This window comes from Panthera uncia, assembly GCF_023721935.1.
Source record: "Panthera uncia isolate 11264 chromosome A1 unlocalized genomic scaffold, Puncia_PCG_1.0 HiC_scaffold_17, whole genome shotgun sequence".
In the NCBI taxonomy this organism is placed as follows: Eukaryota; Metazoa; Chordata; class Mammalia; order Carnivora; family Felidae; genus Panthera; species Panthera uncia.
The window spans coordinates 123,705,244-123,732,631 of NW_026057577.1; positions in this window are offsets into that span (position 1 = coordinate 123,705,244).

Consider the following 27,388-nt stretch of genomic DNA (forward strand, 5'->3'; position numbering starts at 1 on the left):
CTGGTGATTAAGACTTCAACAGATGGATTTGGGGGGACGCATTGTTGATCCACAGCGCCCACTGATATCTCCCAAATATTTGGTGTGTGCTTAGCCCCCCGTACTAAGCATTGTAAGAACACAAATTTGCATGGGACGTGGTAAGGTATTTGTCATTAGGGCAAGTTCACAAGTAGCTCACATGCTGGGCAGGGTGTGTCATCTTCAGAAAAGTGCAAAGGGCAAGGGGATTCAGAGGAGGAGGAGATCATATGTGGTGTGTATTTGTGGGGAGGGGTAGGGTTCTGACAGGCAGACGTGGGAGCAGGAAGGTGATTTGCAATCTCAGGAGTAAAGGGTGGAAGGAAACACAGGAAACTATGTAATGGTGGCCAACGGAGGATAAATTTGGAAAGGTGGATGTGGGGGATCATCTTGTGGAGACGATGCAACGGCAGATCACAGCGTGGTGGGCAGCAGGGGGATGCTGAGGGTTTTTGAACAGAGGAATGATGACTGGAACTGTTCTCTAGGATGAATAACATGACAGTATGTGATGCATGGGACAGATCAGTGAGAACATCAGTTAGGAGATGATGATGGCAGACTGGGTGAGGGGGGATAGAGTCCTCATTTGAGGAAGGGGGTGAAAACAGAGGGGATGAGAAGTTAGAATTACTGTGAAAACAGAATCCACAGGACACAGACACTGAGTGACTGCTGGCTGATGCAGCAGGATCATAGGACCTCAAAATTGTCACTTTAAACAATGATAATCATTATACATTCATAGACAGGCTAGTTTTCATAAAGCACTCTGGTTGACTGAATGCCCAACAGACAAACTTTTGTTCTATTAAAGATGTCTTTTGAAATGCTAAATCTGGGGCCCCTGGGTGGTTCAGTCAGTTAAGCGACCTACTTTGGCTCAGGTCATGATCTCATGGTTCGTGGGTTTGAGCCCTGTGGTTGGGGTCTGTGCTGACAGCACAGAGCCTGGAGCCTGCTTGGATTCTTTCTCCCTCTCTCCGTGCCTCTCTCCTGCTTGCATTCTGTCTCTCTCTGTCTCTCAAAAATAAGCAAAAAACTTTTTAAAAAATTAAAAAAAAAAAAAGAAATACCAAATCTTTCATTCCCTCAGACTAAGGTAAACTATGCCTGGGGTAGGATAGATGTGGGTGAGACAGGGAATAGGGTTCATGTTCTGTTTTAAGCTGTCTAACACTGCACCGCAGAGACATTCTTGTTAGCTTGTTCAGAGATGAGGAAACCTGACAGGAGGACCAGAAGCTGGAACTGTCCCTACGACTTAACAATGCCACATGCATTCTTCCATGACAAGCCTTGAATGTTTTTATAAGGTCTCAACACTGACTATTTTCATTCATTTTATAAGGATTTCTGCCAAGATGGTGGCTAGAGTGGAGAAACATGTTCGTAAGGATTTTAAATACTTCAGTTCCAATAATCTTGCAAAATCTATATGGATTTTTAGAAGCAAAGAATGCTACCGTTGGGCATTTGCTGGCATGTGAGAGGTCCTCAGGTCGATGGGAGAAAGAGGTTTTCCCTTTTGAAAGAGTGTTCTTTTGACCTATGCCCTAAATCCATAGTTCAGATACAAGCAGGTCTCAGTCTTACAACACGTAGTAGTCATTTGATTTCATTATTCTCTCTTTTTGTGGCAGTAGAATTTTCTGAAAGGAAATGAGACCTCTGAGACTTGGCATAGAAACGGTAAATTAGAAATCTATCCAGGAAGACTTCTTTGCATTTAATTAAGTGACACTCTCTAGGGACTTAGCAGCGTATAGAGTAATAAACCCATCACACAGAACTGCTAAATATGTGGTCTTTAGTACCAATTTGTGACAATCGTAGTAAGATTCCAGTGCTATATGAAAACATGCAGAAATGAATATTTTTGAAGAAATACTTGCTAGCATTTTTTTTTTTTTGGTCTTGATATTGTGACTCTGAGGCAAACATGAATTAAAATGAGTTGCCTGAGTTCAAGTGAAAGTATCAAACCAACATGAACCTTTTGTGGTTTTTCTTACAATGGGGGAAAAGCTGCGGAGGAGAAAGAGTCCTTTCTGCCTCATGACGGGGAACTTCTAGGATAACTTCTACATTGTTCTGTGTGACTCATGACTAATGACTGTGTTGGAGTATCAATGAAGCTGTGAGATCTGTTCCTAGTCCTGTTGAATCTTTTAGGGATTTCTTTAGAAACTCTCTAATACACTGGGCAGAAACAGCTTATGGAGGTAGGGGAGCTATGATGTTGGAATTTAACTTGACATTGCTCAGTTCATATAGACCTGCCCACCTCCTTGCAGAAAGGACTTGCCATAAATTATAGGCTAGTGAAGGTGTGTGTGTGTGTGTGTGTGTGTGTGTGTGCGTGTAACGAGCATTTTAATGAGATGTGATACAGTTCCATTTCTGGTTTTATGGGCTTATTTGATTAAACACTGGAAATGTACCTTGTTTTGATGTTGTCACTTTTTTTTTCATGCTTACTTATTTTTGAAAGAGAGAGAGAGAGAGAGAGAGAGACAGAGTGTGAGCAGGAGAGGGGCAGAGAGAGGGAGACACAGAATTCGAAGCAGCCTCCAGGCTCCGAGCTGTCAGCACAGAGCCTGACACGGGGCTCAAACCCACAAACTGTGAGATCATGACCTGAGCCGAAGTCGGACGCTCAACCGACTGAGCCACCCAGGCGCCCCTGTCACTGTCTTTTTTAAGGGTCTTGCATCCTTTCTGTGATAGGTAGATTCATTTAATGACAGCTTGGAAAATTTTAAAGCATTTGGAAGATTTTTTTTTTTTTAAACTGGCTTAAAACATTCACTCCCTATTAAAAGAGGAGAGGAACTTATGAGCTTATTTTGTAGATGATGAAACCTAGTTAAACGAGGCATTGAGTTAGCGCACCCCCTAGTGATGTTAGTGGCATGAAGAGCTCAGCTTGGGGCCTCTAGGGTGACTGGGATCGGGGTACTGGCTTTGCCTCTTCCTTCCTACATGATTCACCTTGGGCAGGTCTTCTAGGCCTCTGAGCCTCAGTTATCTTGTATGTAAAATGGGGATATAAGAGGTGAGAGAATGCATGTAGGGGCCTAGAACCATGTCTGGTATCTGGCTGGAGCTCGGTAAATATTAGTGGTCGTGAGCATCATTCCAAGCCTGATCCAAATTCCCATGTACAGATGGCCTCGCATGCCGATGTTGACTGCACCTACTTCTGACTGTAATGGGGATACTTGGCTGCTGATTTGGGCAATGGGCCTTAACGTCCAGCTTCAGTCTGTCCCTTATGATTCCTTTCTCCTTCTAGATGCCTCCATTTTAAGTTTTTTTTAAGTTTTTTTTAACGTTTATTTTTGCAAGAGAGAGAGAGATCAGAGGAGGGGCGGAGAGAGAGGGAGACCCAGAATCCGAAGCAGGCTCCAGGCTCTGAACTGTCAGCACTGGGCCTGACACGGGGCTTGAATTCACAAAAGGTGAGATCATGACCTGAGCTGAAATCGGACACTTAACCGACCGAGCCACCCGGCGCCCCTAGATGCTTCCACTTTCAATTCTCTTTGACTACCCTTGGGTCAGAGTAGCCTGTGTCAATATGTCAGTATTTAATTGGGGCAATGCTGCTTCTTAGACTAGAGCCTCATTTGGAGAATTGTGTAATCTTGAGCCAGAAGGTAGAATGGGCTTTGAAGCCAGACACATTGAATTTGAATCTTAGTTTCACATCTTATGACCTGAGGAAGCCTAGCCCAGGGAGCCGGCATAGCCCAGTGATTTCAGGCTTGAGTTGCAGAGTAAGACTGTGTATGTTGAAATCCTTATTCCCTAGATAAACTACGTAATCTCCCTGAGCCTCCGCTTCCTCATCTGAAAAATGGGGTTAAAATAATCTTTACTTCATAGGATTAGTACGAGGACTAAATGGTACTACATTAAGCGCTCAGCTCAGAATTATAGTGGGTACCCAATAAATATTTGTTACCAGTAATATTTTCACATATGGCCATGGGAAGCTATTTAACCTCTCAGAGACTCAATTGTTTCACTTGTGAGATTGGAAGACTTCTATCAGTCTCATAAGGATTGGGGAATAGATGTGATAATGTACATAAAGGACATGATGCATAGTAGATTCCTGATAAATGAATTAGCCATTTTATTACTTCTGCAAATTAGCCTTCATGCTGGAGAGCCCTCACTGGCCAAGCGCCTTCCGTGACCAACTTCGTGCCTTTCATTTGCTGCCAAAGTTGCGCCCCATTCCCTAAAGAGCTGACATCTTTCCAGAGTGGGTTCTGTTCCAGGTATCACCACGAGAGCCAATCCCTGCCCAGGTGGGGCCTATGTAATTGATGTGCACACAGACATGGCTCCTCAGGCCGTGGTGGGGCCCTGGCCTGTGAGGCTGCTGCATTTGATTTCTGTGGGTCAACAAAGAAACATCTGAAATTAAATAAGCATGTTAGTCATGGCGGGTTCAAGTTGCCGTAATTAGCTTCTGTCTGGCTTGCTGTAGCAGCAGCAGGCCCGTGCTTCTTACTGCAAGACAACACTGGTCCCAGAGCTCTGAGGAGAGCTCTGAGGGTGCTGTAGCTAAAAGCCCTTGATGTTGATGCTGCAGGACAGATGCTGGCAAAAGCCTCTTCCTGTGGTGGTGGTGGTGAGTGCTGGGCCTTTAATTTTTCAGGCTACAGAGAGTTCCTGAGCAAGCTATTAGGCCTAGCATTGGGAATATACTGATGGGCTAGACATGGTCTTTGATTGCAAGGAATCATGATGGGGGCAGAGGCAGGGATAAACACACAGAGACCAGGGGCAAAAGGTGATTACATCTTTCTCGCTGGCTTCAGGGATGAAGCCACTTTGGGTTCACACCACTCTTTTGGTCTTGCTGGGGGGACGTCGTTGATGCAGGTGTGGCTACCTGCTGGGCCCCAGACCAGCTTACCTGTGTCTCAGTGCTCCCCTTGGTTTCTCTACCTGCACAGGCCTAGCTTCTCTCTCTCCTCAAAAACCCTGAACTACCTGGGCACCAGCTTGGCCTCCCTTCTTTCTCTTTCCTGGAAAGTTAGCATGTTTTAGACTGAATTATAGTCTCTGTATATCATTACCCTACAATCTGGCAAATCAGTGATGCATTTAATCATAATGATAATGATGATAATAATAACAATACATCGCTTTGGTAAAGTTATTTTGATTTGTCAGAGCAAATTGTATTTTTAAAAAAATTTTTAATGTTTATTTTTGAGAGAGAGAGGGAGAGAGAGAGAGTGGCAGAGTATGAGCAGGGGAGGGGCAGAGAGAGAGGGAGACACAGAATCTGAAGCAGGCTCCAGGCTCTGAGCTGTCAGCATGGAACCCGATGTGGGGCTCGAACCCATGAACCGTGGGATCATGACCTGAGCTGTGGACGCTTAACCGACTGAGCCACCCAAGTGCCCCTGTCTCATTTTTTAAAGAAGTTGCATATTCATCACCATCAGGCATGTGAGTACCAACAATGTTTGTCAGCCTTGGAGGTACAAAGAAGCATAATACGCAATACCCACCCACTCACCCTCTATCCTCCAAGGGGAAGCAGTGTGGAAAGTAAAGATAATATGAGCTTTGTCAACCTCTTTGCTACTTACTAGCTCTGTGACATCTGTCACGTTATTTAACCTTAGTTTTCATGTCCATAATATAGGACTAATAATAGTACTTCTTTGTGTGTGTAAATCTCATATATAATCCTAGTAAAAGAATTAGGCACCCAGAACATGCTAGGGACTTTATTGTAAGCATAATCTCTTATACCTTACCAAAGCTCTGCAAGGTAAGCATTACTATTCCCATTTTACAGGTGAGAAAACTGAGGCTTGGAGATGTTCTTATGTGGTAAAGCTGGGATTCAAACGCATACTACGCTGGAGTTTATTAGGCACTAAGCCCAAAGGAGTGGTATAAGCGGTGAGAAGCGGAGGAATGCAGAAATGAGCTCGAGAGATAAGTGCCTGGTCATTCTGAACATGTTTTTGTTTCCACCCTATTTTTAATGTTATGGACTTCTACTTTTTTTTTAAGTTTATTCATTTATTTTGAGAGGGAGTGAGAGAGAGCAAGTGTGAGCAGGTAGGGGCCAAGAGAGGGAAAGAGAGAATCCCAAGCAGGGTCCATGAGCTTAGCACGGAGCCAGATGCAGGGCTCCATCCCATGAACTGCGAGATCATGACCTGAGTAGAAATCAAGAACTGGAAACCTAACTGACTGAGCCACCCAGGCGCTCCTGCACCTTCTAATTTTAACAAGACATGAACAACACTTAAGAATACTATACTGGAATAATTTGTGTTTGTGTATTTGCATGTACTTAGACATTCTACTTTCAGTAAATGCTAGTGTGAGATATTTGTATTCAAAGTTTTGCTCAAATAAAGGGCGCATTTTGTTTAAAGGGCAGCATTTTGGTGATAAAAAACCAAACACACTCTTTGTGACTCACTTTTGCATCAGTGCCCTCTGGTGGTAAATCTTAGAAATCATTTACCTCTTACAGTGTGTACCAACTAAATGGGGGAAAAAAACTCCTGAATTTACCCACGATCTTTCTGACTCTCTTGCTAAAATACTGGCCAGTTAATGCCAGCTTCTTTATTTTTTGTATAAAAATATCTTTATGAAGGTCCAAAACTTGTAAGAAAGAGGTGACTTTTTACACAAACATTAGCTGTGTTTGCCTTTAATGATTTTGGGTAAATATTTGGGAAAATATTTTGAAATCAATTTCATGTTATGTAAATCAATGTCAAGGGAAGTAAATACTGCCAAGAGATCTCTACTTGCTGCCTTTTCCTTAGAATCATTTTAGAGAGTGTTGTACTGGAATAAGCTTTTCATTTATTTAAATCTTTTCCTCCATAAAATCCACTAAAAACAAACAAACAAACAAGATATCCAAGTTGGATTTTTCTTGTGCTTGTTTGGAGTCATTGTTGCAAAGCCCTTGGTTAAACGCTGAAAATTCTACTTTTCCTCCGATGCTCAGGAATCTAAGGTCGGATTCACTATCGTGGAGAGTAAATTGTGGAGGGTATCATTCAGATTTCCGTATTTTCTCCTAGGTTCTCAAATGTGGCATCTAATTCTGTGGTCCAAAGGATATCCTGGATGGTGTTCCTCCAAAACAGGTGATATGAGCAGGTGCTACTGGCCCGCCATTGTGTCAGGTGTTTTACATCTTGCTTCATCTTCACAATCCTTTGAGGTCTGGTTTTCTAAAGAAAAGGACTCAGAGAACCTAAGTGACTTGCCACTCAGCTGTTAAGTGGCAGATCTGGGATTCAACCTCAAGTCTCTGACCTCTCTCGTCTTATGGTTTTGCCTTCTTCCTGTGTAGGACTCCAAATGCTGGGTGGTGTTCATAGGCAGCTCAAACTCCAGACTGAAATCGTGAGCTTGGCTGTGTGTCACGTTCCCTCCGGGGAGAGTAGCAGTGGGGCTAATGTGTTTTGTAAACAATCTAGGCTGACACGTGCCAGTGTCACCTCTATGGAGCCACAGGAAGCAGAAAGCTCTGCTTTGCCCCCTACCAATAAGTTAAATAAAATGGATGACCTGAACTCAGGACGGTGAGATTTGCAGTCACACCTGTCCAGCCTGGCAGGACTCCTTTAAACACATAACCACCTCTATGGCACAAGTTGGAATTCTCCATTCCCCTCAAGAAACTAGACCAAACCCAAACTTGCATCTTACCTGGTATCTCTCTTGGTCCCTGATTTTGTTACTCATTTGCTCATCATGGGCTCATCCTGTCTCTGAGATTTGATACACTTTGGTGCTTTCCTGCTTAATGACGTTAGCTCCCAACTGCAATTCTGCCTCCCTTTCTTGGAAAAAGTACTTTGTAAAAAATATTTACAATCCTAATCTTCTCACTTACTGATACACTGTTGGCAGGAGGGTAAATAGACTCTTTGGAAGGCAATTTGGCAGTTGCTGTCCTGTAATTTCACTTCTAGGAATTTATTCTATATAACTACTCATGCGTCTGTTCAAAGTTACATTTAAAAGAATGTGCACTGCAGTATTGTTTGTACTAGCAAATAAATAAATAAAAGGAAAACCCCTCTGATATCCATCAATAGGATACTAATTAAGCAAATAAAGTCTACTTGATTCCATGATATGTTTATACTATAGAATCAAGCAGCTGTTAAAAACATGACATGGTTGTATGTGTTAATATTTCCCAGATGTACGGCTACAAATGGCTCTACAGTATACAGTTCAGTTTAAAAAACAAGACAAGTTGCAGAACGGTGTATATAATAGATAAACTTTATGACTTGGCATCTGCATAGGAAAAATATATGGAATGATATATACCAAACTCTTAACAATAGTCTGGGACTGGGAGTGGGGCTGGGATTGAGGAAGGATCAGAATAGGGTGCAGAGAGTGCCTATAAGATTCAGGATTATGTGAATTCTTAAAAATAAGCATGTGTGAGGGACGCCTGGGTGGCTCAGTCAGTTAAGCACCCGACTCTCTTGATCTGGGCTCAGGTCACGGTCTCACGGTTCGTGAGTTCAAGCCCCGCACTGGGCTCTGTACTGATAGTGTGGAGCCTGCTTGGATTCTCTCTCTCTTCCTCTCTGCCCCTCCCCTGCTTGCGTGCTCTCTCTCTCTCTCAAAATAAATAAACTTCAAAAAAAATATATAAGCATGTGTGAGTTTTGGAATTAAAAAGCTAATGCTTTCTATATATTAATTGTAGCAATAATTGAAACAATTCTGCCACAAATGTAGACGACAGGTAGGACTTGAAGCCCATCTGATCTAGTACTCCCAGGACTCCCTATTCCGCTCACAGGTTTCAGATTTCCCTTGGCCAATGCCCCTCGCCCCTCCCCTCGAGCTTGCCTTAGGAGGATCTGAGCACCCAAGGGTGTGACGGCTGGACAGACGTCGGTAGTGGCAAGTAGCCGCTCTCTGCTACACTTTGCACGCCTCCCCTCAACTCTGCTGTAGGCCTTTCGGGTATATCATCATGGATAGGAATTCACAGTGAAGAAGGAAGGTGACATGGCAGCAATAAGTTAGAAGGCATCGTGGAAGACCAGTTCCGCAAACCGGTTCCCCAGACCTCAGGTGGGAGCCCCAGTCCCCAGAGAAAGGCTAGTCCCCATAGGTTGACAGGTCACTGTGACTTCCGAGCAGGCTGGCATGTTGAACATGTGCCAGGCTGGGGGCTGACAATACCAAGGCATGCCCTGAGTCCTAGAGGAGGTGGGGTACCAGGTCAACAGCTAAAAATCAGGTATAAGGAAGAAAGTTACACAGAATGGGCCCAGGGTGGGGAAGGGTCTCACAAACAAAGTGGAAGTTCTCTAAGAGTCTTCTTGTAGAAGGTCAGCATGGGTTTGGGGCTAGCCCTGAGAACACAGGGAAAGGGAAGGCTCCGGCTCTGTAGGGAGAGATGGCGTGCAGAAGTGGCGGCTGCAGATAGCCTGAGAGGTGGGGAATTTTGTCTCTTCTGGTTTCCAATTACTCCAGCTTCTTGAAAAAGTTTTCTTGAAAAAACTGAGTGTGGGTGTCGGGGTCGGATGGGTAGGAGGGGACTGGCTTAATGAGCAACAGAAGCTGCCATATATTACCATCAGGACTACATTATTCTTTTCATTTGGAATCCTGAAAATGGTAAGTACATAAAGACCTCAAGGACTTTATACATTACTGATTTTTCAAGAGACCAGAACATGAAATAGTGCCCTAAACTTCTGGCCTTTCTGGTGAATGTTTTTTCTCTGTCATCATCTCTAATCACCCTCACTTCCAGCCACACTGGCCATGTCACTGTTCCTTGGACATGCCTCAGGGCCTTTGCACTGGTTGTTTTTCTATGCCTATTCCACTCTTTCCCAAGATAGCTACATGCCTAACTTCCTCACCTCCTCCAAGGCTGCTCAAAAGTCACTTTCTCAGAGAGGCCTAACCTGACCATCCTATTTAAAAAAAATTTTTTTAAGTTTATTTATTTATTTATTTAAAAAAATTTTTTTTAACGTTTATTTATTTTTGAGACAGAGAGAGACAGAGCATGAACGGGGGAGGGTCAGAGAGAGAGGGAGACACAGAATCGGAAGCAGGCTCCAGGCTCCGAGCCATCAGCCCAGAGCCTGATGCGGGGCTCGAACTCACAGACTGCGAGATCGTGACCTGAGTCGAAGTTGGACGCTCAACCGACTGAGCCACCCAGGCGCCCCAAGTTTATTTATTTTTGATAGAGAGAGACAGAGCATGAGTCGGGGAGGGGCAGAGAGAAGGAGACACAGAATCCAAAGTAGGCTCCAGGCTCTGAGCCTTCTGCACAGATCCCGACAAGGGGCTTGAACTCACAACCCATGAGATCATGACCTGCGCTGAAGTCCGACGCTTAACCAACTGAGCCATCCCGGTGCCCCTGACCATCCTATTTTAAATTGCACTCCAAATTTCCTTTCCTTTGCTTCCCCCCTCCCCCATAGTGAGCACTACAAAATTTACTTAGTTTTTAGTATTTTATTGCCTACCACCATTCTCAGCCTCCTTCCTGGATCCCAGAATGTAAACTCTGTGAGCAAGCATAGAGGTATTTTTTGTTGTTGTTTGTTTTAGGGTTTTTTTTTGGGGGGGGGGGTCTGTTTTGTTCATTAACAAACACCCAGTGCCTAGAAGAGTACCTAACACAAGAAGTGTTCTGTATTTGTTGAATGAATGAATACACTGTAGTACAAGTGGTAAAGGACTTGGGATCCTTTGGTCATGGAATGCTGCCCAGATATGTAGAAACCATTTCCGAAGCACTTCCAAAGACCTACTTTCTTTCTCCTCATTCTACTCCCAAATCCCTATGGATTTAAGTCTTGGCATTCAGCCCAGGAGATATAATTACTGGCAAAAGTTGAGTGAAACAGTTAAGAGCATGGATTTGGAGTCAAGGAGACCCAAATTTGCACCTAAGCCTTTCCACCTACCAGCTGTGTGACTCTGGGGCAGTTATCTTCCCCAAGCCTGAGAATGAAATTTGTATGTGAATACACAAACCCTGGCATTAAATGTGCCATTAAATGTGGTACTTTACATTATCAATGATGGAGATACATGAAAGAAATGGAGCACTGAATTTTAAAAGGGCAGTTTCCCCCATCATAGTCATTTAAGCTGCCTTAGATGAAAATATTGGGGGAAACTCACCACATTTCTATTTAATTTAAACATATCAAGAGATTTTAATAGATTCCGGGGTTTTCCTTCAATAATATGAACTATTTTTTTTTTTTTTAAAGCTCACGTAGGGATGCCTGGGTGGCAAAATTGGTTAAGTGTCCAACTTCAGCTCAGGTCATGTTCTCACGGTTTGTGAGTTCAAGCCCCAGGATGGGCTCTGTGCTGACAGCTCAGAGCCTGGAGCCGTTTCAGATTCTGTGTCTCCCTCTCTCTCTGCTCCTCTCCCCCTCGCACTCTGTCTCTGTCTCAAATAAAAATAAACATTAAAAAAAGAAAAAAAAAAGCTCATGTAAGCACAGCGTCTTGGAGTTGGGTTAGGTCTTTGAGTCTCGGCTCTCCCATAAGGCGCATAAAAACCGCGGAGGCACCTCGTGCCTGGGATCCAGCGCATGGAAGCAAGCAGAGAATATGCGTGGTTCCAACATCGGGAGCCAGGTTACCGGTGCAGATGATAAAGAGCAAAATGCAAAATCTGTGGTTCAGGTGAGGGATGCCAAGGCAGAAAGAGTTTGATAAAACGGATGAAAAGTGAGCCAGAACCAAAGCCCGCGCAGGTGGCTGTGGCAACTTTTTATCTAGAGCCCAGGACTCCGGGAAGAGACAAGGAGATGGGAGAAAAAAAGAGCTACCTGGACCAACCTTCCTGTCTGAACCAACCTTACCTCCTCAACAGCCCAGAAGAGGGCTCCAGGGTAGCCGCCAAAGTCTTTTTCCTGACGCCTCTTCCATTGCTTGGCCTCTTCCCTATCCTGCTTCCCCTTCTCCTTGTTAGTTTCTCCTGGGAGGCTTCTGGAGCCTTGCCTCAAAAACTCACTTGCGCCTGAGTTTTCGACTCCAGGTACGCTTCTAGAAAACCCCAACCCAACACAGAAGGCCTCGCACAGCTTCGCTTTTTTAACAACTCAGCAAAGAATTTTGATTGGCCAGCCAAGGTCACATGCCCGTGGCCTTTGATTGGCAGCCTACCCTCCCTGCCCTGCCTCCCCCACACCCACGTGACCTGATCCCGCTAGCCCGCCCGCACCGCTCCAGCGGGTAACAGGCGGTGTAACAGGCCCTGAGGATTCTCTGCTCTGCGCTGCCCCTGCCTTCCTGTGCTTATAGTCCAGCGGGAGAGAGTCGGTAGTCAAATAATTGCACCTCTGCACGTTTACAAACTGTGGACAGTGCCAAGAAGGAGAAGCACAGGGTGCAGGAAGTGGCAGGGGGCGTGGTAGAGGCAGTGCAGAGCTGGCCGGCTGCCGCGTGGACAGTGGGTAGTAAAGACGGTAAGTGTGGAAGCCACGGCAGGAAAGCCGGTGAGAGGTGGTGGTGGCTCCGTTACAGGGGTGGCCCTCGAGTTGGAGAAAGGCGGAAAAAACTCAAAAACCTTCTAAGAACCTAACCGATTGCCATGGAACATGACCTCATCATTACCAAGTCCCCGTCATAGCCCTAGGGTAAACGGAAAACCTAAACTAAGCAAAACCAAGAAAAAACACATTGCAATCGGCTAACGTTGGGAAACTTTAGGAGAAGCAAAAGAAAACCAAGTAGTGCCCTCTAGTCTAAAGGTTTATCTTATTTAATTCCCACCCCCCTTCCTTAGTTTCAATGCATCCATCTCCTGTGTGGGAATTTTTTTTTTTTTCGTTTATTTACTTAGTCTTTTAGTTCATTTATTTTTTAGAAAGAGAGAGCACACACAGGGGAGGGGTAGAGGAGAGAGAGAGAATCCCAAGCAGGCTCCACAGTGTCAGTGCAGAGCCTGACCTGGGGCTTGAACATACAAACTGGGAGATCATGACCTGAGCTGAAATCCAGGGTCAGACTCTCAACCCACTGAGCCACCCAGGTGCCCCTGGAACTTTTAATAGAGAAAGGTTTCTCAACTTCTGAAAAATATTGCTTAGTTGAATTGCACCTTGGCATTTCCCCATATTCCCATTTTTATTACTTCGGGGGAGGGGTGGAGGGCGGTATAAAGGATAAACTGGTCTGTAAATCTCATCTCCATTCCTGATTCTGTAGGTGATAGCAGTGGTTTTCAAGTGTATTTTTCATGATGTTTTTGACATACGAGACAAAGAGCTCAGAAATATAAGCTCTTTCACCGTCTCTCCACAATGTAGTGTGAAAAGATAGTGACCATTTTGTGAAGACCCTGTAATTTGGGGTGGCTAAATTATTACCCCAAAGCGTATTTGATGCTGCCCAGGCCTCCTTCCCCTATAGACCGTTAATGGGGAGGGAGGCAGAGGCCCCGCCCCCGTGCTGCTAACCTTGGGGCAAACCCGGTGGATCCCACTTCCTGTCAGCAACGGCATGGGTTTGCCTGGGGATTCAAAGCCTGTTGAACCAGCCTTGTTTCCAAGCAGTATATGGGGGAACTCCCAAGTAACTTGCCCACGCCACCTGCTAGGGCTGGAGAAGAGAGGTCTGAGGCTTTAAGAATCTAATTGGTTGATTCGAATTTGCCAGACCAGTCTTCGATTTCGCACTTTACTGAGCTTATTAACAAATATTTCTAGATGACACTGCTTAGACTCCAAAGGTGTGTCCGTGTTGTGTATTTCCTTCCTCTTTTTTTTTTTTTTTTTTTTGTCTTGTGTATTTTAGGTCTTCGGAATCCATCAGTCACACAAGCCCCTTGGAGCTTCTAGTTCTTTTTCCAGACATGCTTTGTCCCCCAGTACTCAGTTCCTTTAATTTCTACTCTTTTTGCTTTTTATTTTCTCCTTCTCCTCCTTCTTTTTCTTCCTCCTCCTCTTCTTCTTCTTCTTCTTCTTCTTCTTCTTCTTCTTCTTCTTTTTAAATCACTTTTCCTCTGCCCCTTAACTGCTATTCCACTTGTATTGTTTCTTTCCCCCTGCTATGCTGTGTCCTTGTCCCTCTTCTCTCTCCTTTCCCTTTTGTTTTTCCTATCCTGTGTTCCCTTGTTATATCTCACGAACTCAGAAATTGCCCTGGAAATGCCATGGGTATCACCATCTATTGAGTGGTAAGGGCTGCTCCCACTTTGCCTTGGAAGATGACATTTCCCAGAGTGTTCCCCGTGGAGGCTGACTGGTCTGACCCAGATAATGCCACCAGTTAAAATAACCCTGACTTAGGGCCCAGGGGACTCACCAGTCATTATGCTGTATTGGAAAGTAAAACTGATTTGGCAGCCTCATTAGATTATAATCAGCTCAAATTTTCCTTCTGGCTTCACAGAGCATAGCATGTGTCCCCAGGAGCAGCAGAGGGAAGAAAACCACATCTCCTCCCCGGCTTTTTGTACTTCTTCTAGGCTCTTGGCTCGAATTAAATATTTGCTCATTGGCCACCATGCTTATCACCTTAAGTGGGTTTCTAATTTCTTTTAGAAGCTATGGGGAGCTCCAAGATAGCAGCTACCATTTTAAGAGTACAGTTCCAGAGTAGAGATTGTGTAGGCCAACGGATGCTGGGCCAAGAAGTATGAGCCATATTCCATAATAATAGTAATAATAGCTACCACTTATTGGATGCTTATTAAATACCAGACCCTTTTCTATATTAATTCATTTCATCTTCAGATTAATCCTATGAGATATGTATATATTATCCCTATTTCAGGTGGAGGATATTGTGGCACAGAGTGATTAAGTAACTTGCCCAAAGTAACAGTTAATAAGTAGCAGATTCAGGATTGGAGCCCAGACAGACTGACCTCAGTATCCATGCCCCTTAGTATTTTCCTATACCACCATCATGACATGAAAACAATGACTCTCAGGAAGAGTCCTTTGAAACAACAGAGAGTGATTGGTGGATGAGTCAAGGAACACAAGATAAGAGCCTCTTCTAATATATCCTGGTATGCAAATAGTAAAGTCTGAATTAGAGTCAAAGCAGTGAATATGGAAAGCTACAGATGTAAGAGATGGTGTGAAGGATTCATCTGAACTAATTTGGGACACAAAGGGAAGAGCATGGCCTGGATGTTCTGCCCTGGGAGAATGATGGGGTCATGGGCAGAAGTAAGAGGTGGCAGAAAGGACCTCTGACTTGTGTGGCCCTGAGATATTGGGTTGATAATGTTTCCAAGCTGCAGAGATGAAGCATCCTCCCACTGCCCCGTATTCTATCCCTGAAAGGAGGGATGCGGATGTGGATTAGTTACACTCAAGGAAAGGAGGCCAGCATGCTAGAAGGTGGGGCTCTTGCTGAGAGAAGTGTAAAGATTATAAACAGAACCACCCTTCATCCCCTCTTTTCTAGGATGATAGAAAGTCAGGTTCCAGGCACCTCCAGGCCTGAGGTCCTCCTGTGGATGGGGCCAGGGAAAAGAAGCCTAGGGGATAGTTCAGAGGAAGGGCTCCCTCACATTTTACACATTCCCCTACTTCCTTCTCTGGAGGGACATGGTAAGATGTGAGAGTCAGGAACATAGTGAGGGCTGGAGAGAAAATAGACAAGTAACAGGCTATTGAGCCTGCTCTAATTCTAGGTCTGGTATTAAAGGAGGAAAAAAAAAAAGTCCTCAAAACTAGCTCCCCAGGGTAGAACTGGAAGTGTGATACTGAAACTCCAGGCTGTATTGAAGACTATATGTCTACCCTTGATCAATGTCCTCCATAATCCAGAGCAAAAGTCATCAACAGGGGGAGTTTAAGGATTCAGTATCCATCTGTATCAACCATGATAATGACATTTCCTTTGTCTAACCAGTTTTAAATTCTCTGGAGTTCTTTAGTGACCGAATCCACCTATGTTTTCCTATTTCAATAAGATACTCAGTGGCAATAAATATCCTTGGAATATTTGTTTAAAAGAGCTATAAAGAGCTCCAAAAAGAAAGACATCTCCATGTACCCTCTGAAACATTGCTGGTGCCTGATAAAATGACGTATCTGAAGCCCTGATTTAAACAAGCTCTTGTTGCCGATAAACAAACAAAAACCAAGGGCCATGTGAATGTTAATAATTTGGAGATGTAGGTGGAGGTATCAATATTCTTGAATAACACATGTTCACACTTCATCTTTTTAATTAACAAAGTTCTTTTTCTTGTAATTTCAGCAGGAGGGATCCCAGGGTAAGAGAACAAAACTTGGATTTATGTGAATAGGATTTTTTTTTATTTCATCACTGAATCCAAATAGTGTTTTCCTAGTGTGAAAACAGATGGCAGAGACTTTATTTGTGGTCAAAGACATTATGCATGAGAGTGAACCTTTCTTCAACAGGCAGATTTGAATAAATTCAGGAAATGATTTAAGACATGATAGGTCGCCTGGAATCTGATCTATAGCAGGTGATTTTACAAAATTTATACACTCAAACCCACTGAATCAGAGGAGCTAATTTTCATTCTGACAAATCATCAGGTTTTTGTTTTTTTGTTTTTTTTCTGTCATTGAGTACATGTCTGGACATTGATGTTGTCTTGGGAAACTCAGTCTATGAGTCAGAGTTTGCATGTTTCTCCATCCTTGCTGAAGAATGTCTTCTCATCTTGTTTTCAAGACCTCATTGTGTTGAAAAGAAATTATTTGAGGGTCACCTGGGTGGCTCAGTCAGCTAAGCATCTGACTTTAACTCAGGTCATGATCTCGTGGTTCACAAGCTTGAGCCCCAAGGTGGGCTCTGTGCTGACAGCTCTGAGGCTGGAGCTTGCTTCAGATTCTGTCTCCCTCTCTCTCTTCCCCTTTTCCCTCTCTCTCTCTCTCTCTCTCTCAAAAATAAACATTTAAAAAAATAAAAAAAATAAAAAACTACTTGAGGAGACAACCAAATCCTGGCTTGCTGTTAACCTTATTAGTGTATACATTATAATTTGGGTATTTCTAACAATGCAAAGTTTAAGTGGGGTATTATCCTTAAAAGATGTTAGAAACCATAAATTACTTTGCAATTGTAAATTGTAAAATGGTGTTATTATAACACATAGCTTTGAGATAAAGCCAAATTTCTCCTGCATTCCCAATGGAAATTAGACAATTGGGTTAACTCCTCCCTGCTTCCAGAGTATAAGTTGGATAACTACAGTTTTGGAGCCAAAAGGGGATACCTGCAGGAAGTTATTGAAGGCCATACACAGATGTGGGAAATAGTTGGAAATATGTGTTTTCTGTGACTTAACTGTCATGGTTTATTCTTGGGGCAATTTCCTCCTGAGTTCATCAGTGAATTTCTTGGATTGTAGTACCTTGATTTTTCTTCTCTTCTCAGTTTCTTTTCACCCCTACCAATTCATTGACTTAAATTCATGTAATGAAGGAAGATTAAGTGATACAGTGCCAGAACTTGCCTGAGGGCTCTGAACTGGACAAGGCATAGGTGATGTCCACTAATGAAATCTTTGTTTGGCCATGTAGGGCATGTAAGTCCTCATAGATCTTGGGGGGGGGGGGGTCTTAAACTTTAGTGTGATGAGAATCTCCTGGTTAATAATAACCTGGTAAAAAACCAAAACCAAATTCTGTTACATTAAGTCTGAGAAAGAGTCCAGGAATCTATATTTATAATCATGGCAGGGAATTCTGATGCAGTTGGTCGAAGGGACTGCAGTTTGAGAAACACTGCATAGAGTCCTAACTCTGTGGCATCCTGGTGCTCAAGAAAATGGATTAAAGTCCCTACTTGTCTTTATTTTTAGACTTAAAAAAATTTTTTTTATTGTATTTTAAGTAGACTCCACACTCAGCGTGAGGCTTGAACTCATGACCCAGAGACGGAGTTGTGTGCTCTACCAACTGAGCCAGCCACATGCCCCCTACTTTTCTTTGTGTACAAATAATGTATTCTGTCTCAATAAGTGAATGAATGAATGTGGCATTGTCTACTCTGGGAGGTTTAATGATTCTGATCTCTTCTTCACCAAGGTTGGGAAATGCTAGGTGAGTGGATATTCCCAGAGACGACATGGTCTCTGACCAAAGAAGCTGTGTAAGAATATAGATCCAAGCCTTCAATACTCTACACTTGAATCACTTTTTCTGAGTTGAATTGTAAATCAATAGGAAACAACTAGAGCCAGCCAATTAGTAAATAAACACAAAAACAGGAAGAGCACAGAGGATGACACAAAGCAGTGGGGATCTAGTTAATCCTGTATGAGCAATATAAACAGTGGCAGCTCAAAGAGCTGTGGGTTAAGAAGCTATGTGATCACAAAGGAGGCCGGCGGTTCTCAGTCTCAAAATGCTACTGTGTGACTTCCGTAAATGTGTTTAGACCTCTGTTATTCTGGGGTCTGGCATGTGAAAGGTACAAGTAGGGCTCGGTGTAGAGAGCATAGAGGTGTATTACGTGGCCCCCAACAATTTACTTTTGGCAGGCACTTGGAGGGAAGCGGAGCCTTGGCTCTCAGAGCTCACGGGTAGTTTGGCAAATGTTTCTTGTGTACCTACTGTGTGCTCAGCATTGAGCCCCGAGCCATGATAGGTCTGACTCACGTTCTGTGTTCATTACTGGCCAGACAGGTGCCTTGCATTTCTCAGAGCCAAACTGAAGCCGGCTTTAAATTCCTGGGTGTAGCATACAGACATAAGCAGCTTTCTATGTTCTGAACTTTCTCTCTTGCTTAAAGGGACAACTCTATGCCACAACCTGGAGAGATTAAAATGCCACCTAATTGCTGCAGATCACTGATTTCGAGTTCCCAAACTGACAAAACTGAAAGATGAAGACCCCTGACGCTGTTGAGAAACAGGCACCTAACCCCAGGCATGAATTAGTACGTGGGAGAAAACATCAGGTAAGTGGGCAAAATATGGACTTGACAGTCAGACTTGAATTCAAATCCTGATTCTGTCACTTCTTGCTTGCTGAGCAGTTTCCTCATTTCTTACAAAAAAAAAAAAAAGGGATTCTACCCACCTCATCAGGTTTATGTAACAGTTGATAAGATACAAACATATAGCACAGTAGTGGCACATAATGGGGACTTGGGAAATATAAAATACTCCCTTCTGCTCCTCGTCCTCATATCCTGGGCCTTTGGGAATTATAATCTTGCCTTTGGCAAAACCTCAGATGAAGCACACAGTACATTTTGGTTTGAACCTTCCTGAGATGAGTGTGCTTGAGGGAGAAGGCCTGTGTCAGAGTTCCCTGCAAATTGAGCATAAAATATCAGGAACCAGAAACCATTATCTCTCTAGGAGATTGTTTATACCAGGGTTCCTATCAGAAATAGGGCATAAGACAAGGGTTTGTATGCAGGTGGTTTGGGAAATGAGGTCAGCGAATGGGAGTGGGGGATGGGGAAGAAGGAAAACAAGACAAGCGGCAAAGCCAGTTGGTAAAGAGTTTGTTATCAAGTTTGGTCACTGCTGTGAGAAACTGGGGCCTGTTCCTTCTGGGACTGAGAGCCATGAAAAATGCCTCTCAGAACTGTCCACTCAAGGGACACAAGTGGGACAGGCACCCGCAAATTCTCAGCCCTGACATGTCAAGGATTGCCCCAGGTGTCATCTCCCTCGCTTCACCAGTTTCGCACAAGTGCTGGGTGGTTCCCGTTAGTGTCCTAGCCCAGTGTCTGAGAAGTCGAGGCATGCGTGTGGCAGAAGTGAGGTGCACTCGGGAAAATCAGAGTAAAATGTTAGGGTCCAGAGCATGTGAATGTGACCAAGTCCAATACTGGGATCAAAGGAAATGCCAACCGACAGAAAAATGACCAAGTGTGTTTCTCCTTTCAAACCTCAGACACCTCTACTGTTTACAAAAGTAGCTGCTAGAATATTCTTCAAGTGCCTCCATGTGGCACTGCACAGCCTCACTTGTCTCTTGGTTTCCTGAGCTCTAATTCAGGTACCGCCTCATTAACTTTGTACTTGATGACATATTTTCTTCCTTGTCCTCCAGTTTCTTTACATGTTTTAGTTGTGTCCCTCTTCTTCACAAGAGACACTTCTCTCCTTGGGTGGCTTCGGATGGAGTCTTCTAATTTTTTTTTTTTTAATTCCATCAGCACCTAACTGTGCTCAGCAAAAACCTGTTGACTTGAACTCACTTGATACAAGATGATAAATCCTTTCTCTAGTGAACACAGGCAGTAACTTCTTTGACATCAGCTGTAGCAACTTCTTTCTAGGTATTTCTCCTGAGGCAAGGGAACAAAAGCAAAAATAAACTATTGGGACTACATTAAAATAAAAAGCTTCTGCACAGCAAAGGAAACAATCAACAAAACTAAAAGGCAACCTATGGAATGGGAGAAGTTATTGTCAAATGACATATCTGATAAAGGGTTAGTGTTCAAAATAGACAAAGAATTTATAAAACTCAACACCCAAAAAACAAATAATCCAATTAAAAAAATGGGCAGAAGACATGAATAGACATTTCTCCAAAGAAGACAGACACATGAAAAGATGCTCCACATCAGTTACCATCAAAACTACAATGAGATATCACCTCACACCTGTCAGAATGGGTAAAATCAGCAACACAAGAAACAGGTGTTGGTGAGAATATGGAGGAAAAGGAAGCCTCTTGCATGGTTGGTGGGAATGCAAACTGGTGCAGCCACTGTGTAAAACAGTATGGAGTTTCCTCAAAAAGTTAAAAACAGAACTCCTCTACAATCCAACAATCACACTACTAGGTGTTTATCCAAAGAATACAAAAATACTAATTCAAAGGGATACATGACTCTGATGTTTATAGCACCATTACTTACAATAGCCAAATTATGGAAACAGCCCAAGTGCCCATAGATGGATGAATGGAGAAAGAAAAGCAACTGGGTGGCTTGGTCCGTTAAGCATCCAACTTCAGCTCAGGTCATGATCTCATGGTTTGTGAGTTCAGGCCCTGCATTGGGCTGTCTGCTGTCAGCACAGAGCCCGCTTCAGATCCTTTTTCCCTCTCTCTCTCTGCCCCTCCCCCACACTCCCGGTGTCTCTTGAAAATAAATAAACTTAAAAAAAATTAAAAAAAAGAAGAGGTGGTATATATACACATTGGGATATTATTTACCCATACAAAATAATGAACTCTTGCCATTTACAACGAGATGGGTGGAGCTAGAGAATATTATGCTGCGCAAAATAAGTTCGTCAAAAAAAATGCCACATGGTTTCACTTTTGTATGGGATTTAAGAAACAATACAAATGAGCAAAGGGGGAGAAAGAGAGGCAAACCAAGAAACAGATTCTTAACTATAGAGAACAAACTGATGGTTACCAGAGGGGAGGGGGGGAATGGATTAACTAGGTGATGGGGATGAAGGAGTGCACAGGTGATGTATGGAAGTGTTGAATCACTATATTGTACACCTGAAACTAATATTACGCTGTATGTTAACTAATTGGAACTTGAATAAAAAATTTAAAAAATCCCTTCTCTAGAAGCACAATGATTTTTTTTAGGGGCTTGTGCATCTTTCTACTCCTTAAGTATATTGGGACCCTCACCAATTAATGGGGCTTCGAAAGCAACGTCTATAATGAGGGGCAGGGAGGTGGGAGTGCAATGCCAGTGCCTCAGGGTGTTGTAGGGTTTTCACCAGCAATTCATTCTGTGCTCTTTGTATTTGCTTTCATTCCAATTGCTTCACAGCAGTAGCACTCAGAAGGGACATATATTTAGACTAGACTTCAAGCCTCTTGTTGAAGCTTATAATGAAACACAAATGCACTGGTCCTTTTTCTGCCTATCCTTTTCCCTCTCTGCTTTAGTCCTGCCCAACTGTAGACACCTTGTAAGCATGAATAGTAACTAGGAACTCGGTGGATCAGCAGGGAACTCGTATTTGTTGGATTCTTTGAGATGGCAAAAAAGGCACATATCTAAGTCACTCTCCGTATTTCTTAGTGTGAACTTAGAGCCACTTACATGAGGACTATTCATAGACACCACATTTAGGTGGGCAGGTTGTGCACTGCACAACTCTCAGGAAGCATTCGCATTGTCGTCAGTATGAATGTGTTCCTGGAGGAGTAAGGTGAATAACCTGTGAGGTCACAAATAGTGACCCTCCCTGTCTGAGGCTCCACTCCAGTTCTACTGAATCAGAATCTCTAGGGAAGGGGCCCATGAGTCTACATTTTAACAAACTTTACAGGTTTCTGTTAACACTGAATGTTGAAAATCACCACTTAAGAGATAGGTTTTAACACAAAGATGCACCAGAAAGATCCTAATCAATTGAATGGAGCCTACATGATCTGAATACAATATGCACAGTGTTGTCAGTCCTGGAAATAGTCTTTCTTTTTTCGTAAAATATGTGAATGAAGTGTTGGTGTCTTCACCAAGAGGTGGCACCTAAGGGTTCTGAGGAAATAAACGTATAGACCCTATGTATAGACTTGTGTATAAACAATTTTGTATATACATACAGGATAGCTTTTTTGAATTTATACAGCTGTACTTAAAAGTAGCTGGTATTAGTTAATCCTGTGTTAACAGTTTGGATATTTTTCACTTGTACATTTGGGACTTTTTCTTTTGGTTGATGAAAGTTGCATATGCTAAGTGTGTGAATGAAGTGAAAAAAGAATGTGGGAAGTTATCTCACCACCTGTGCCATCACTGGATCCTCTGCTTCCCAGGCTTAAAGTTCTTCTGGCTTCATGAATAACTCAGTGAATAATTGCCGTTCAGAATATGGCTGCCCTACTAGTGATCTGGCCATTTTTTCGATGTCTTTCAAACAGGCCTCTATTGTTTTCTTCCTTGTGTGCTTTTATATTCCAACTTTCCAAGAGAGAAATTCTGATCGGGCTGGGTTGTCACCACTCAATGTGGAGTGCTCCGATTAGGTAGCTTCTTAGGTCAAGTTGTCTCCTTGGCAATGTCTTGCTCATGTTTATCTTATGGACATGTGGTTGCCTCAGTCCTGGTCACTCATTTTTGGTTCAGTGACCATCAGCGATAGTATCTTAATAAAGAATAAAGAATATCCATGACCACTTTCCTCTGAATGGAGATGTGGGCATAGCCAACATCTAGTACTTTACTGTTTGTTAGAACAGGAAGGAAATGTAATTACTCAATATGCCATCTAGATGCCATATCCTATAACAATAAGAGCTGATATATATATTGAGTACCACCTTATGCCAGACATTTTTTCTGATCACTTGAATAGCATTCATAACTTAACCTTCAAAAGCAACTTTTTGTGGTAGATGCTATTATTAACTTCATTTTACAGATTAGAACATTAAGGAATAGAACTTGCCCAACAGTTTGTATATGGTGGAGCCACAATTAGAGCTCACACTATTTAGCTCTGAAGTCATTGCCTTTTATGACTATGTTGGGGTTGTGATAGAGGATCATGTGTGTGTGTGTGGCGGGGGTAAGACAATTAGGGAGAATGAAATGCACATATTAGGTCTGGTAGGCAAAGCATAGGCAGAAGCCTCCATTGGTGCACGTTGGGGGAAGGAGTTGTAAGACAATGACAGGCAGATGCCACAAAGGGACAAGACACAGCTGGACTTGCCTTGAGGGCCAGACAGGATTCTAAAAAGATATCCTGAGAGGTTGTTCTTACTCCTTCCTTGATTTCTTAAAAAGGAGTATAAATGACATTTAATTGCCCATGGTTCCTTTTAAAAATAAAGACATAGTAGCGCCTGGGTGGCTCAGTCGGTTGAGCGTCTGACTTCAGCTCAGGTCATGATCTTGCGGCTTGTGAGTTCAAGCCCCGCGTCAGGCTCTGTGCTGACAGCTCAGAGCCTGGAGCCTGCCTCTGCTTCTGTGTCTCCCTCTCTCTCTGCCCCTGACCCACTCACATTCTGTCTCTGTCTCTCTCAAAAATAAATAAACATTAAAAAAATAATAATAAAGGCATAGTAAACACCTTCTTTTGGGGCCATTATCCTCCATCCTGGCCAGTTCCTCCAGGGGGCACCTAGCATTCCTTGATAGAAAAGCCTTGAGGGGCGCCTGGGTGGCTCAGTCGGTTAAGTGTCCGGCTTCGGCTCAGGTCATGATCTCACGGTTCATGGGTTCGAGCCCCGCGTCAGGCTCTGTGCTGACAGCTCAGAGCCTGGAGCCTGTTTCAGATTCTGTGTCTCCTTCTCTCTGTGACCCTCCCCCGTTCATGCTCTGTCTCTCTCTGTCTCAAAAATAAATAAACATTAAAAAAAAAAAAAAACTTTAAAAAAAAGAAAAGCCTTGAGAATTTAGGGTTAGACAGGAAAGTTTGGGTCTGACTGTCAAAAGAAAGTGAAGGGTATTATCCTGTATTGCTGAGGAGCACGAAGTTTGCAGCGGGGACGTGGAATGGAAGACCGTTCCACTCTGAAGAATGCTCTTAAGGTCCATGACCAGAGCAGCTACTAAGCTGTAATCAGTCTCCACCAAAGTTTGAGGCAAGGATTTTAGCATTTCAGGAGGAAAGGGGGCTATTGAATTACTACGATAATTATCTTCATTTTCTTTCTTTCCCTCTTTGTTTGCAGAGAGAGAGAGATCTGGTCTGCTCAAGTCAATGTGTTCTACATTGCTTGCTGTGGGCTGTCTCCCAAATCCTTAACTTTTTGAGTAAAACACAGTAATCATTGAAAAATCATTTTGAGGGCCCATACGGGTTTTGTCAAGGTCTCCTTGGTGCTTCTGAAGTGGAATCTTTTCACCTTTCATTAGCTACTTGTTTTCTTTCAATCAATGCCTTAGGAAGTAACACAGGAGACCAGAGAAGAAAATGGCTATTTTATGTCATTCCCAGGTTACAGTCAGTTTCTTGTAGGTTGGGATTAATTTTGCATAGTCCTGACTGAAAACAGGATGATGGACAGGATGACCTTTGCCCTCCCAAAATCTGAGCAGGCCAAGGGGCTGTGCAAGGTTTGGGTTCTGGCCAATACTAGGCACAATGAATGAATTGGGTATTTATATACCCAAAACCAGTACTCTGCTGAGAATAGAATTTGAAGGAAGGGCCTATAGTTCTCTGGGTCAGTTGTTCCTCTGAGAAACACTCACAAAGATGTTCTCTGTTTCAGGCAAAACAATTACTCTAGAGACTTTGGGAGTTTCAAGACAACTGAATGCACGATAAGAAAGGGGATATCTTGGAGAAGACAGACTGCTCATCTCTACTGGGATTCTTCTGTAAGTCACATTATTGACTTCAAGAGGCCATGAAAGTGTGTCTTTCCTTGAGACAGTAAACTCTCTGTTTTCTGAAGTGAATGGAAAAAAAGGGGTGTATTGGTTTGCCATGTCGGTTTCCAGAAATGAGTATACTGTACAACGTACTTCATCTACAATGCTGCCAAATATAATTTATTGTTACTCAGATGATTCAGAAGACCTTCTGGTATCTCATCAAGGTAAACAGCAAATATTTTGTGCTGCAGCTGTGTGGAGGAGACATTGCCCAGTGATTTCTAGAAATGAGTCAGAAAAATAAAAATAAATGCTTTTCTCTGTTATAACATATTCTAAACCAGTCATTCAATCAATTGGAACTTACAATTTATTTATAACTGTTGAGGAATTAAAAAATAGGTATGTGGGGAATATAAAGAAATGTAAGTAGTGGACCCACTGGTTGCAAACAGAGTTACAGCTACAAAAGTTCTTTGTCAGAGCTTAAGACTAGAACTTAGTATTTGGGGTTTGTGATGGGTTTGCTAGATCTGCTCCTATTGTCTACGCCACCCGCCTTCTAATATGCCTTCTTGTACTGTAGTGGCTGAAGAGCCAAACACCACATTTTCCAGACTACCCTACCCTCAGGGCTCTGGATGTTTAGAAGGTAGAAATGAGGCAGAGGCCATGCTTTCACTGCTTCTGTGTTTTCTTTAAAAAGTTTGGTCATAGAGGCATTAGGATTTTCTTTTTTTAAAAAAATTTTTTAGTTGTTTATTTATTTTTGAGAGAGAGAGTGTGAGCAGGGGAGCGGCAGAGAGAGAGGGAGACACAGAATCCAAAGCAGGCTCCAGGTTCTGAGCTGTCAGCACAGAGCCCGATGTGGGGCTTGAACCCTCCAGTTGTAAGATCATGACCTGAGCCAAAGTCGGAAACTTAACCGACTGAACCACCCAGGCGCCTCTCTCTCCCTCTCTCTTTTTTTTAATGTTTATTTGTTTTTGAGAGGGAGAGAGAGAGTGAGAGTGGGTGAGGGGCAGAGGGAGAGGGAGACACAGAATCCAAAGCAGGCTCCAGGCTCTGAGTTGTCAGCACAGAGCCCAATGTGGGGCTTGAACTCAAGAACCGTGAGATCATGACCTGAACCGAAGTCGGACACTTAACAGACTGAGCCACCAGGTGCCCTAAGGCACTTGAATTTTCTGCAGCAGCATTAGCAGAAGTGTGTGAATTTCAGGAGACAGTCACAGAAAGCTCATTTGCAAGTGAGGATTAAAGCATGTCTGGTTTGGTGTGGTGTCAGCTTCCTGTCCATGAGGGCTGCTCCACTGTGATGGCTTCCGGACTTTGGTAGTCGTAACGTTTAAGAGGTGGCAGTTTCCTAATCTTGGGAGAACCAAGAGCTCCCCTGGTGACCCAGATCTACCATGTAGTTTGGGGAGCCATTTCTGAAATGTCAACCTAAATCCTTGACTCTCCTAATGATGCAGTAAGCTTTAAAAATTTTTTTAAAATTATTTCTTTTTAAAGCTTATGTATTTATTCTGAGAGAGAGAGAGAGAGAGAGAGAGAGAGAGAATATGAGTGGGGGAGGGGCAGAGAGAGAGGGAGAGAGAGAATCCCAAGCAGGCTCCTCACTATCAATGCAGAGCCCAATGCAGGGCTCAAATTCACAAATCCCAAGATCATGACCTAAGCCAAAATCAAGAGTTGGACACTTAACCAACTGAGCCACCCAGGTGCCCTGATTCAGTAAGCTTTCTAATGCCCTATAATAAGTTTTTTCATTCTTCATTTTCTTGCTAGAATTGCTTATGTTCCCTGGAATTGAACCCTGTCCATGACTGTGATTGGTACCAGGAGGGTTATAGGCAACAGACTCTTAAAAAATTGGAAATTTGGATTTTTTTTCATTTGATTGGGTTTGATTTGAAAGTAGCAATGATTATGTTAGCATTAGAATATGGAATACTAGCGGGGCGCCTGGGTGGCTCAGTCGGTTAAGCGTCCGACTTCGGCTCAGGTCATGATCTCGCGGTCCGTGAGTTCAAGCCCCGCGTCGGGCTCTGTGCTGACAGCTCAGAGCCTGGAGCCTGTTTCAGATTCTGTGCCTCCCTC